This window comes from Amblyomma maculatum, unplaced genomic scaffold, assembly GCF_055883805.1.
Source record: "Amblyomma maculatum isolate TAMU_Amacu unplaced genomic scaffold, ASM5588380v1 scaffold_24, whole genome shotgun sequence".
Lineage (NCBI taxonomy): Eukaryota > Metazoa > Arthropoda > Arachnida > Ixodida > Ixodidae > Amblyomma > Amblyomma maculatum.
The window spans coordinates 1,725,747-1,739,030 of NW_028146749.1; the positions used below are offsets into that span (position 1 = coordinate 1,725,747).

General features: G+C 47.0%; 1 pseudogene; it reads right to left on the reverse strand.

Moving 5' to 3' along the window:
• Positions 1 to 3,737: 3,737 nt before the first annotated feature.
• On the reverse strand, positions 3,738 to 5,590 carry LOC146170980 (kinesin-like protein KIF11-A pseudogene; annotated as a pseudogene).
• Between the last annotated feature and the right edge of the window lie 7,694 nt (positions 5,591 to 13,284).

A 13,284-nucleotide genomic window follows, 5' to 3' on the forward strand; every position in this document is an offset into this window, starting at 1 on the left:
GCTCAGTTGAATCCAAGCTCATATCTGTGTCCTGCATGGAGCAGGGCAGCAGTTGCTAGGTGCCGTTCAGTCGTGTCTACCACTCTCAAGGGTGAGATGGTAGGAAGTCTTGGTGCGACCACCTAATGCGCCCTGCAGCAGACACGTCAGATTGCTTTCCTTCTAAGGCACGTGCACGTGCTGACTTGTCCACCAAAGCAGTTCTGACACGGCCCAAAGTAAGCAGAGATTGGTCGCCGTTGCCTGCTTCACGTGCTCCTCGGTCAGCAGCGCTAGAGCAGTCTATGTTCTCGCTGCCCACAAGATCAACCAGATTGAGCTGTCCAGTTTTGACCAGCTCATCGCCATCATCAGCCATTTCACGGATTCGGACACTGACTGCAAAGACGGCGTGACTGCGTGACGAGGTTTCGTTGAGCAGTGTGGCCGCAGTCTGGCGCTTAGCTGCACCCATCTCAGGTACCTCTTGACGGTTGCGCACAGTGATCTCTTCAAGGCCTTGTATTATCATGGATCCCTTTCTTGTAGAGTCCTCGTAAATCTTGAGCATCGGCGTGTCCTCGTGTGCACTCAGCAGATCAAAAACCTCCTCGCTGTACAACACGAGGAAGGAGACCTCGATCGTGAACTCGAGGTCTTGTGATTGGAGCTTTTCAAAGAGCTGATGTCGAGTGGGGGGAATGGTCTCGGCCAGCTGGCTATTAGTCCACCACAGATGCACGTTTGATCGTTCATCCTCCACGGCGACGGTGTAGCCGGTGCGCATTTGGCCATATGCGAACACAGTGCAGTTGTAGTCCATCATGACCTGGGCTATGGTGGGCCCCATGACCGCCCGGTACACGTCGATCTGCTTTGCTTCGGGTCCAAACACCTTGTCAAAAGTGGATGACTTGCGGAGAGAACGCTCCGGAATGACGCGGTCATTTACAAGGATCTTTCTCTGGTCCGCGACCACCTCGACCGCACTTGTGTAGCCGCTCATCTCCAGTGTGTTTGGGGGTTGCCACCAGACAAAAACTTGAATGTGCTGATTCCCGAGCTTCTTCGTAGCCATGGCGCTCGTCAGACAAGACGGAAACATAGCAACGCACCGCCGCTGACGCATTCTTCTTCTTCTTCTTCCTCTTGGTCTTCTTCCTTACCCTTACAGGGTTCAGTGTGGAGAGCCAAATGTACTGCGTATACTGGATTACTGTAACAAATCAATTATCTGCTAAATAAAAAAAAAACTATAATTCTAGATCGTAGAATTGAATAAAAGAAAAAAAAAAGACTGAGCGAAGTTTGTAAATTAGCACTATAACGTTCGAATCTGACTTTTCAAGCACGTACCCACAACAGCGAATTGGTTGTGGTTTAGGACATACACAAAAAATGATTACTTGATCCGAACTTAGGCTGTATTATATATAAATTATGAATTTGGAATTAGTCCTGGTGAAAAATGTTGTGAAAAAAAAAAAATACGTGACTGCCTGCCGCCTCCTCGCAATACCCAAACTTCAACTTCGTCGTTTTCAGTTTGAACCGGCGTCCGCTGTTTTTACACAAGCCTCTCTTCAACCTTTGCGGTTGACTATTACCTCGAAACTTCGTGCATATTTGGTTGTTAGCGGTCAATGACTCTAAGACGCGGCCGTATCACTTTCTTTGTAACGGCGTGCGCCTGGATTTATCTCGTACGATCGCAGCGACGCGTGAATTCAGCCACCTGCTCTAGATTGTTATAGTTGCATTTCGATCCTTAACAGACAGATTTTCTTGCCAGCTTTAAATCGAGCGCAACCGAGAGTTGCAGGCACCGCCGAGCACAACTGCATGTCGCTTCGCCGTATCCAAACTTTTCGTTTCTGTGCGCCGGCGAGATAGCTCCATGAAGTTTCTTGTACAGTACAGTCATTTCGGTGCCTTCCCGACTCCAGGACTGCCATCAACTCAACGCGAAAATATTCACAGAACCCATGACGTTAGATTCGGCGAAAGAATCCGAGCGAAGAGAGGTCTGCAGAAACAACTGATCGATGTCTTCAACATTAAAGGGATGCTGAAACAGTTACGCCGCACAAATTTGGTTCCTACCTAAAATTCGATCGTTGGCGTTTTCTTTTCTCTCTTGGCGCTCGGACAGCAGCAAACTATAGGTATTTATTACTTGTAAATTTGGGGGTGATAAGAGAATAAATTTGGCGATGATGATGATGTGAAAATTATGGACTCTGCGATCGCCAACTACGGATGTGGACGGTGGTGTCAGCTCTAGATTTTCGTCCTTCCGGCCAATGTACAAGATCATAAAAGCTCCGTTTTCGGCGATTGTGGGCTGTTTGTCAATGGAAAGTTGTAACTAGTCGTCATACACGCCAGGTTCAATTTTTCCTCGGCGTTCATTTCATATACAATAGCCGCGCTGATATACTATGCCTTACCGGTTCTGCCCGCACCACACACGGATCGTTTTCCAGACAACTGCGGGACGGATTTACGAGATCATTCGCTGAAAAACGTGTGTTTGTGGATTGTATTAGGCCAAGTTTCGGCCCGTTGCGTAGTCAGTGGAAGCAGTCCCGAATGACCCCGAACAGGCGCGAAGAAGAAGAAAACGACGAAGGAGAAGAAGAAGGCGGAGAAGGAGAAGAAGAAGAAGAAGAAAAGAAGTAAGAAGAACGCTCGGTCACCCGCAGCTAATGCTTTCGCTCCATATTTGGTTCAGCGGCGTTGAACCCTTCTCATTTTTTTTCAGAATTGGGAGGAGGTGTTAAGGAAGGCGTCAGCCAATCTCCTTTGCCCGTCAATGATTGAAAACGTCGGATAAAAGTTATGAGCTTCCAGGATTTCATCACTAATGGTTCTTTTATCATCGTAAGGTAAACATATGGGAGATTCATTAGGAAGATATTAAGCCCAAGGTAATTGAATTGAGTAAATTCTTTTTATAATTGTTTGAATATCCGAGGGCGACAAAACCTTGCAAAAATACGTATAGGTGCATTCAGGAAATTCAAAACTGCTCCATAATCTGTAAACGCAGTATTACGGTCACTAATATTTTGGCTGTTTTGGAGTTAGGGGCAGCTTTTGAACGAGCTTATCGTTTCACGGGCCTCCTGCATCTGCGACAGCTGACACTTCGTCGTTGCGTTGATAAGTATGCTGAAAAAGACGATTACTTCAAGCGTGCTGGCAATGCAGACAGTTACAGGAGCAGAAACGAATATTATCCACATTTCATGCAATGCTGGGAATCACAGGGTTAAATTCACCTATACAATAAATAATCACCTTGCTAGACGAATTAGGTAACATGGGCAAGGACACTAAAAAGACAAAACCTTGGAGTCGTATGTAACGGCCACAAATGAGATAGTGGCCTATCTTCTCTGCCCTACAACTCTTGCCGCCTGAGTCGCACGCAGCACGCAGCTGTTTAAAGTTGTCAAGGAAAGAAAAAGACCAAAACGAAACTGGGCAAAATTTGAAACCAGGGAACATTCGAGCACACGACAGCGTCCGAAACATGCTGGGGTATTCTCCACAATCTAGGCTGCGGCCGGAGCCTCGACTGTGGACTACCGCAATGGGTGGACATGTTGGCTGCAGTACCTTCATCAGCAAGTTCCTTGGCTTTAGAAGTGTATGCCACAACAGCAGTTCCTGTAATCGGCTGCAGAGGGTGGCAAATGATCCTCCAACGCCTCTAAGGAATGACGCCGAGTGGCAACTTTTTCAATGCAGTTTATTTATTTGAAGTACCTTCAGGGCCCGGGTCGGCCGTCCCACAGCAGAGTGTGTACATCATATATTCAATACATTACAAAGAATAGGCAGGACAGGCACAGATACGTGGATTTGATCAAAACGATTATACAGTGCAATAATTACTGAAATGTGAGTTAGTCTCAACCTGGCTGAAGCGGTCCTTTGAGCTCTCCACGAATCCAGACTGTCTTTCCTTGTTGGTCTGACCGATGACAGATGTTCGGTGAAGCTTATGATACAGCAGGTCAACGTCGATCGTCTCACACAAGCTCCTCAGCAGCTGCAGTGAGTGCAGCTTCTGGACGCAAACAAGGGCAGCCTGCTGTCTCTCTCAATCGACGTCTTAGACAGCACCTGCTCAGTTGCATCCAAGCTCATCTTCATTTCCCGGATTGTGGCAGGTGCTGTATAGTCGTTTCTGAAACTGTCTGCTTTTATTTTTAATAACACAGCTGATTAACTGCTGATAGCTTTTCTGTCGGAGACTCAGTCTGAGCTTCCTTCTCCAGAATCTTCTGTGACTGGCCGTTCGATCTGCATTCTATGTTCCTGTATAGTTCTCCTGGTCCACAAGGATCCCATTCTTGTCACTGGTTGCTGCGACGTCCCTCCGCATCCTCTTATATACTCTCTGCACTCGTTAATAAGCTCTTTATTGGTATTTTTTTTGGTTTACCTCTGGCTGCTTGGTTATGTTCTTGGCCCGGTGGGCGTAGTCCAAGGTGCTCGAGGTCTCCTCAAGGTTCGACATGTCTGGTGAGATTGTCGCAGCGATGGAATTCATGGAGCGGCTGCCCAAGGAGCTCTGCAGCAGCCGCGTCACTTTGCTTTCTCTGTAAGGCACACATGCTGCATTGTCCACCAAAGCAGTTATGACACGGCCCAAAGTAAGAAGAGATTGGTCGCCGTTGCCTGCTTCACGGGCTCCTCGGCCAATAGCGCCAAAGCAGCCTATGTTCTCGATGTCCACAAGGTCAACCAGGTCGAGCTGTCCAGTTTTGGCCAGCTCATCGCCATCATCAGTCAATTCACGGATGCGGACAGTGGCTGCAAAGACGGCGTGACTGCGTGACGAGGTTGCGTTGAGCAGAGTGGCCGCAGGTTGGCGCTTAGCTGCAGCTTTCTCAAGAATGAAGACCTCTTGACGGTTGCGCATGATTTCTTCGAGGGCCTGGATTATCACGAATTCCTTTCTAGCAGAGTCCTCGTAGACCTTGTGTATCGATGTGCCCTCGTGTGCACTCAGCAGATCAAACACCTCCTCGTTGTACAACTCGAGGAAGGACACCTCGATAGTGGACTCGATGTCTTGTGCTTGGAGTTCTTCAAAGACCTGATGCATAGTGCGGGGAATAATCCCAGCTAGCTGGTCATTAACCCAGCCCAGATGCGCATTTGATCGATGACTCTTTGTGAAGGTGTAGCCAGTGCACATTTGGCCATACGCGAACACAGTGCAGTTGTAGCCCATCATGACCTGGGCTATGGTGGGCCCCATGACCGCCCGGTACACGTCGATCTGCTTTGCTTCGGGTCCAAACACCTTGTCAAAAGTGGATGACTTGCAGAGAGAACGCTCCGGAATGACGCGGTCATTTACAAGGATCTCTTTCTTGTCCGCGACAACCTCGATTGCCCTTGTGTAGCCGCTCTTCTTCAGTGTGTTCAGGGGCCGCCACCGTACAAAAGCTTGAATGTGCTGGTTCCGGAGCTTCTTCGTAGCCCTGACGCTCATCAGACGAGGCGGAAACGCAGGAACACCAACATGCACCGCCGCTGACGCATTCCTCTTCTTCTTCTTTGTCTTCTTCTTCCTTGGCAAATTGCACATATACCCACGAGGGGGATTAGCTAGGGTTGTGTGTGGAGAGCCGAATGCACTACATATACTGGATTACTGTAACAAATCAATTATCAGCTAAAGAAAAAATAGATTCAAGATCGTAGAATTGAATAAAATGAAAAGAAAAAAGACAGCGAAGTTTGTAAATTAGCACTAACGTTGGAATCTGACCTCTTCTCTCCTCAAGCACATACCCACAGGAACGGATTGGTCGGGGTTTTGTGCAGGCACAAGAAATGTTTACTTGATCCGAAGTTAGGCTGTATTATATAAAAGTATGAATTAGGAATAAGTTCTTGCAAAAAACGTTTCGAAAAAAGAAAAAAAAAAAACTGACTGTCTGCCTGACTCGCACCACGCAGCTCTTTAATGTTGTCGAGTAAAGAAAGACAAAAAGAACCCGGGGATCATCCGAGCACGCGATAGTGCGATTGTTGAGCAGTAGCCGACGAAGCCCGAGAGCTGCTAACCAACACAGTCTTTATTAGAGCCCGGCGTAAGCCTAACTGCGCAGCACGAGCCGTGCCGAAGCTCCTGGTTGGTTTGTGGGGTTTAACGTCCCAAGCAATTCCGGCTATGAGAGACGCCGTAGTGGAGGGCTCCGGAAATTTAGACCATCTGGGGTTCTTTAACGTGAACTGACATCGCACAGCACACGGGCGCCTTGCTTTTCGCCTCCATTGAAAAGCGGCCGCCGAGGCCAGGATTCGATCCCGCGTCCTTGGGAACAGTAGTCGAGCGCTGTAACCACTGCGCCACCCCGGCGGGGTGCCGAAGGTCCTGCTAGCTTCCGCGAGCGCACAGCAGCGCCTCCCAGGCTATCCAAGACTAGCCACTGCAAGTGGCTACTGCCTATTACATCTCCCCTGACAGAGAAGCACTCTCTTGGGCGGAGAGCCTATACCCCAGACCACCACCTACAGGTACCTCGGCATTAACATCAGTGCCCGAGGAGACGTATATGCAGCACACGAAGAACACGTGCGACGTTCGTCCCAGCGAGTGTGCTGTATTTTGCGCAAACGGTGCCTGTGGGGATGCAGCCGATACGTAATAGTTCGCGAATTGTGGAAGGCTGTGCACGTTCCGGCCCTGACATTCGCGAATGCTGTGGTGTGCATATCGGCCTCTACGCTTGCTTGGCTGGAGCGCGGACAACACGAAGTTGGCCGAGTAGCCCTGGGGTGTCACGGGCGAGTTGCCATTGAGGCAATCCAGGGTGACCTCGGCTGGTCGTCGTTCGAAGCTAGAGAGGCGAGCAGCAAAATTGCATTCGAGGAATGGCTCCGCATATTACACGACTCACGATGGGCACGACGAGTGTCTCGGTACCTCTACTTTAAGGGGACCAGAACGCGATGGTGCTCCCGGGTACAGCGGTTGCGCTGCAAGTACAGTCTCTGAAAATTCCACCCAAGAGAACGAGCTAACTGAACGCAAGAGCGGACGCGCGGTGCGGACCCGGGTGCAAGCAGCAGAGACCGGCCGCTGGCAATCCGCTATGGAGACCAAATCAACGCTCCAAATGTACCGCACGCACAAGCACCAGAACTCCTGTACGACAACAGCGGGGGTAGTGCCCTTCTTTTCGAGGCGCGCGCCGGAGCACACTCGTGTACCGCCGGCGCTTCGATGATTCCGCCGAGGCACTGTGTGTGTGTGTGTGTGTGTGTGTGTGTGTGTGTGTGTGTGTGTGTGTGTGTGTGTGTGTGTGTGTGTGTGTGTGTGTGTGTGTGTGTGTGTGTGTGTGCGTGTTGTGAATGTTTTGTTGTTTTTCTTTATTATTATTATTTTTTACTTTTTTATTTTTTTACAATTTTTTTGGTCCGATCCGGGGGACCCCGTTGATCTCCCGATACGAAGGGAATGACCTCAGACTCATCATCAGCTTTTCGACTCTCTTCTGCGAAAATTGTGCACGCCTCCGAGAGCAGTTTTTTCTCGATTTCGGGCCTCAAATCTTTGCATTAACTCTATGCCTGAACTTGCAGAGAGCCGGCTCCGTGAACTGCGCATGCGCGCCCAGAACCAAAGTGGAATGGGCGATGCGGTGATTCTCTCGACGGATGTGACGTCAAATAACTTTTAGTATTTGCTTTTTACTGGAAATAAGCCTCAAACCCAGATGCCAATTACCCCGTTTCACAGCGCCCGAGCCACCCGAGCAAAAGCTGGCGCGCTTTTCGGGCAACGGGTGCTCGCGCCTTGAGAGCCCTAGGTCGCTTTTCATGCTTCGGCTTGTTGTAGTTTGCGGGGCATCATCCCGATAGATGCAAATTCGATGAAAATCTGATTCAGTTCGTGGATTGTTGCCTTAAATTCAACAGCGCAGCCTTCGGTACTGTCCCTGGCCTGTCTGCAGCCTCCGACTACGGTGTGAGTCGTACGCGAATGATGGTGAATTGCTACGAAGAGTGCACTCGTTCTAACATAGATCACGGTCTTCCCTTAGGGTTGTGTACGGCAAGCATCGCTGTCACGCACATAGCTGCAGGCGATGCTACGTACTGCACCAGCTCCACCAGCTGGCATCGAGATACGCACATTCACGAGCAGCTTTCGCTTCGCACTAAACTATTACCTCGATCTGCCCGTAATGTAAGCGGGCTATTCCTAGCATTTACGCTGTCTTAGGTCCTGCATCGACCTCCGAAGATCTAGCGCCGGTACAACACACACACCTCGCCGTGCAGAACATTCGGCAGTCCAAAGTATGTATGTGAAATGGCATTATGCTCTTTCCTCACATGCAGACCGAGGAAACAGGATGTTTCTAGCCAAATTCTTCGTTTAAATTCTACCACAGAGCCGTGGCAGAAGACATGCCGAATCTACTAGAGGCCTGCGCTGCTACTGCGGCGAGCTGCACATCGACTCGTCGAGGCTAAGACCTACTGCACCGCACTGCAAGAGTGCACAACCGGAAAGCCGGAAGCGTGAATGATCCGAATTCCCTGTGAACAGCAATGTTCTTTGGTATTTAGGGGAAGACTAGACTAAAGTGCTTAGCCTGCATCTTTTTCTTGTCGTTGAATTTTGCGTACATGTAGTTTAAACCCCCGCATGCTCGAGGTTAGCATGACCCGACTGAACGGCCGCGCAGCTTTGAAACGATCGGGATCGATATGCATGCATCGGCGGACTTGGGTACGCGTTAGAAAATGTGCGCTGCACATTTCGTTGCAGAAGCTGACTCTTGGAATTTTGCAGAGTGCGCCACGCAAGTGATCGTTGCTACAACCACGCATCCATGTTCCAACGGCTGGCTTACCCCGAGGCGCATAAATGTTCAACCGTGGACGTATCAATGATCGAAGAGAGGACAGATTTTCACAATATTGGGCGCGAAATCGATAGCTACCAGTGCTCTGTGTTAGAGAAATTCTGCCTTGATCATGCGCAATTCAGTGTTTCAGGTGTGGTCAGTAGCTGTAAGTTTGAACAGTTCGCCTGTCAAGTCAGCGGCGCCAACGATAGACCGGCGGAGCGATTTTCCACGCTACACCGCTGTCTTGCTAGAAAGCCTACCTAGGCGGCGTTTGACATTCAGCTGCTTTTGTGGGCCCCGTAATTGAAAGCAACGCCTTCAGAAACGCGTTAAATGTTCAAAACTGTATTCTATTCAACAGTTTCACTCCAGGCAGTCAAAGCAGGCGGACGTTGATAAAACAGTTGAGCACTCCAGTCTTTAGATATCTGTAGAACCGCCTTCAGTTTGTAAAATTATTGGAATAGGTCACTTTCCGATCGCTGGGACATAGACCCTCATGACAGCGCTTTCACGTGAATAAGGACCACACCAGACCGAAAGCTTGTCTCATATAACATAGCTAACCAAGGTATACCTTACAGCATTGTGTTGATTTTTATGGTGCATAAGCGACTAATGCTGCCATGCACCAAGAACAAGGTTTAATGTATTTATTTGTGTGTAATGACTAAACTGTTCTTTAGGATGTAGCTTGTTTAGGAACATTTTAAGAAACCAAAAATGCAGGAAATTTGCACGTCTCTCCTAGGATTACAGTTCAGAAGAGCGTGTTGTCGGGCTAGTTGGTTCTGCATAGTATATAAGAGAAATGCGCAACAACTTAAACAGGACACTTATTCTCTTATTTCCTAGGATCATGCTGGGATGTAAAGGGATCTGTTGCAAAATTGTACAAAATGTTTCCTCTTACTTTCTCGACTCTGGCGCACGTGTAAAATATGGTTTATTGTTAGTTCATCTCCACACTCCTTGCATATTGGTTTGTCCTCTTTCATAAGTATTGAGCTGTGTGTGAGGTGTGGGTATGTGTTTTGTGAAGATGACCTAAAATGGCCTCCATGTTGTGTTTTTGATTACTGCATGATTTCCATTCCTTAATGACAGGTTTGACAAGTATAGTTTGTAGTTTATTTCAATGTTTCAAAAATCCTGCCATTTCACTCTCACTTTTCTTTGTACAAGCTTCTTGTTATCTTCATGCTGCATATTCACCCTCTGTAATTTAGCATTGCGTCAAGGTAACCTGGTTATTTCTTTTCACCACCTTTCAAGACAACTGTCCCGATTTCATAAACTGTAGGGTTTCTGACGACAGGAACTCCTTGGAAGTCATAGAAATAAATGAGATCCACAATCATGAGCTATCTAGGGTATGCATATGTCCATCGCTCAGTGGAATGGTGTCAGTACGCTGTTAGAACAGGTCTTGTGGTAACAACAACCATTGTCTGAGGTGGTCCTTTAATGGGCATTGAAATGCTATGTAACTACAGGTACTGATAAAACTCTTGATCATGTTATGTGATGATGCTATCCTTGCATGCATATGGGTATACATTTCACAATCTGCAGTGCACCACTTGACCATTTGCCACCAGTTTGTGTGAAAATGAATTTTTCATGCATGTTAACCAGTATTTAACAGATGACCCCTGTGCACAAGCCAAAAGTGCCACGAGCCAAATCTCACGAGGCCACATGACATGGCAGGAGCTGTTAAGTCAAGCTTACAAAGTTGTATTTGAAATATGTTCTGGGACGTTTCAGCTCCAATTAAGAAAGGTTGACGCTTACAGAGGTCTATGCCAGGTTGTCTATCACCTAACAGGGCAGCCTACGACCGTATGCTAATGAGTATATCTGAGATAACAGAGACATGAATTAAGGAATTAGTAATTATGTTTGTAGCAAAGGGCATGTAAAAAAACAGGAATCCACAGTGGGATCTGCAGACAAGAACCATTAACGCTGGCACACCATACCCTTACAGGTGGAGATTAGGAGTCTCCCTAATTTTTTTTTCTGCTCAAAGCTTGTCTTTCCTTCATTCTTCCAGATGAGGAAGATGTGAAAATGATAGCATCGAAAATTCCAGAGACTATCGTTAACAAGGATGCTGATCCCAACAGCGTAAAAAGGAATTTCAGAAAAGATGGGTGACTAGTAATGCTGGCAACAGTTGAAGCTAAGTGGAAAGGCATGAAATTGAAATGCAACACATGCAGACATATGTTGCGAGACGACCAGTCTGTGGTGTGCGACATCTGTCTCCGTTAGTTTCATCAAGTGATTGGCCAAAGCAGATGGGGCTTGTGGTTTTGTGATAAGTGCAGTGTAGTAGCATAGATGCAACCTTGCCCATTAATAATTGCAGTGGAGTAAGTGCATTGTTTTGTTTTTGTAAGATGTTCATGGTTTTCATGCAAACATTATGAGAATTTTTTTCCTAGAGAATGTTTGCTGAAATGTGAATATAATGTGCAATAAAACTAGTGTTTTATTGCTATTTACTTTTCCTTGTATACATTAGTTCTGTGAAGAAAACCACAGGCTAGAAGGAAATGTAATGCCATGCATTTTGATACTTGGCCACGTTGTGCTGGCTCAGTAGTTAGTGCTTGGCTGCTGAACCCAAAGATGCAGATTTGGTTCCAGCCAGAGCAGGAGCATTTCAATAGAGGCGAAACAATAGGCCGTCATGCACCGTGCGGTGTTAGTGCATGTAAAAGAACCCCAGGTGGTCGAAATTATACCGGAGCCCTCAACTATCGTGTTCCTCATAGCCGTAGTTATTTTGGGATGCTAAACCAGATATATATGACATCATACTCTGAGTAAGATGCTATTCATGGTCAGTTAATCATACACTAAACGATCAATTTTTTTCTGCATGGTACAGCAGCTGTTGTACAATTCTACTTTAGCCTTCATGAAGAATATCACACTGGCTCCACATGGCCTTCTGTTGACCCTTGATATGCGTCACAATCACACACCCGAGTATGTATTTATCTAAGGGCACCTATGCATGCAAGGAGGGGACCATTACTTTCCATTTGTCCGAACTGATATGCACGATCCACATCACTTTTGTAATTCAACTGCCTGCTATTTGAACTGTCCAGCATTGATGCAAGTTTCAAAGAACTGCAATTAGCAAATTAATCCAAGCAGGAAACCATGCCAAGAACTGCTTTGGTTTCATCTTTAACAACTGTTTGAGAACTAAAATTAGCCAAATGTTGCAAAACATAGATGAGAGGTTACAAAATCTAAAAAACAATGCAGCCTACCTGTGGCATGTAGGGTTTCACATTCTAAAGTGACATATGTAGCTATGAAAAATACCGTAGTGGAGAGCTCCAGACTAATTTGACTGCCTGGGCTTTGTACTTTGCATTGACATCTTGCAGGAAACAGAAGCATTTGCATTTCGCCTGCACCAAAGTGCGACTGCCATCACTGGCATTAAACATCACGACCTTGGGGCAAGTAGCCGAACGTGCCACTAAGATGTCGCAGCGTCTACGTACATGCTATACACGTCAACCTTTCTAGCATTAAAGCTGTCACATGCATGGCAGATATTCATGTTCAGCTTTGGACTGACAAGTTCAAAAGTGTACTATTTGTGTTTTTCTAGCATGAAAAACAAAGGAAACTAAGAAAAAACGAAAAAAAAAATGAACATATGTTGAAAAAGCACTAGTCATTAACACATAAAGCATATTCATTCTTTTATTAATGATAAAGTGGCCTTCAATAATAGTACAAAGCCTGAACATTTAGGAAGGTGCTGTGCCAGGTAGCTATTTTACAGAAACCTGAACCATTTCACCTGTAGTAATGCGGATCCCGGCAGTGTGGGCTTTGCACTTATTTTTCGGTCCACTAGCTCCAACATGCGAAAACTGCATCATGTGCATTCCCATTTTCCGAGTTTTGAGCTCTGTAGTGCAGGCTAACAAATTGTCGATACCTTATTTTCGTCTGATTGTTGCACAGCGCGTGTAAATAAATTACCACTGCACATAATAAACACTGACATGCACGTGCAACATCGCCGATCATAAACGGTCACACTGATGTCCGTCCGGACATCGGCGCACTCATCACAGCACTCTTAGTAGTCTCACACAGCACTCTAGTAGGACGTAATCCGTACATCACAGCATCTCACGGTAAGCACAAACCACACCTCCAACAAACACGAATGACGCGATGCTTGGGCCAGAGACACGCCGGCGGCACCCAGCTTTTTTAGCGACTACGTAGAACTTGCAGCACCAAACCTCAATGCGAGCAGAAAGCGATGCGTTACGTGACGCATCTCATCACAGATAGAAGTGAGGAAACTTTGAAGAATCAAAACTACATAACTACATAACGACCGTCGCAGACGTTAATCCAC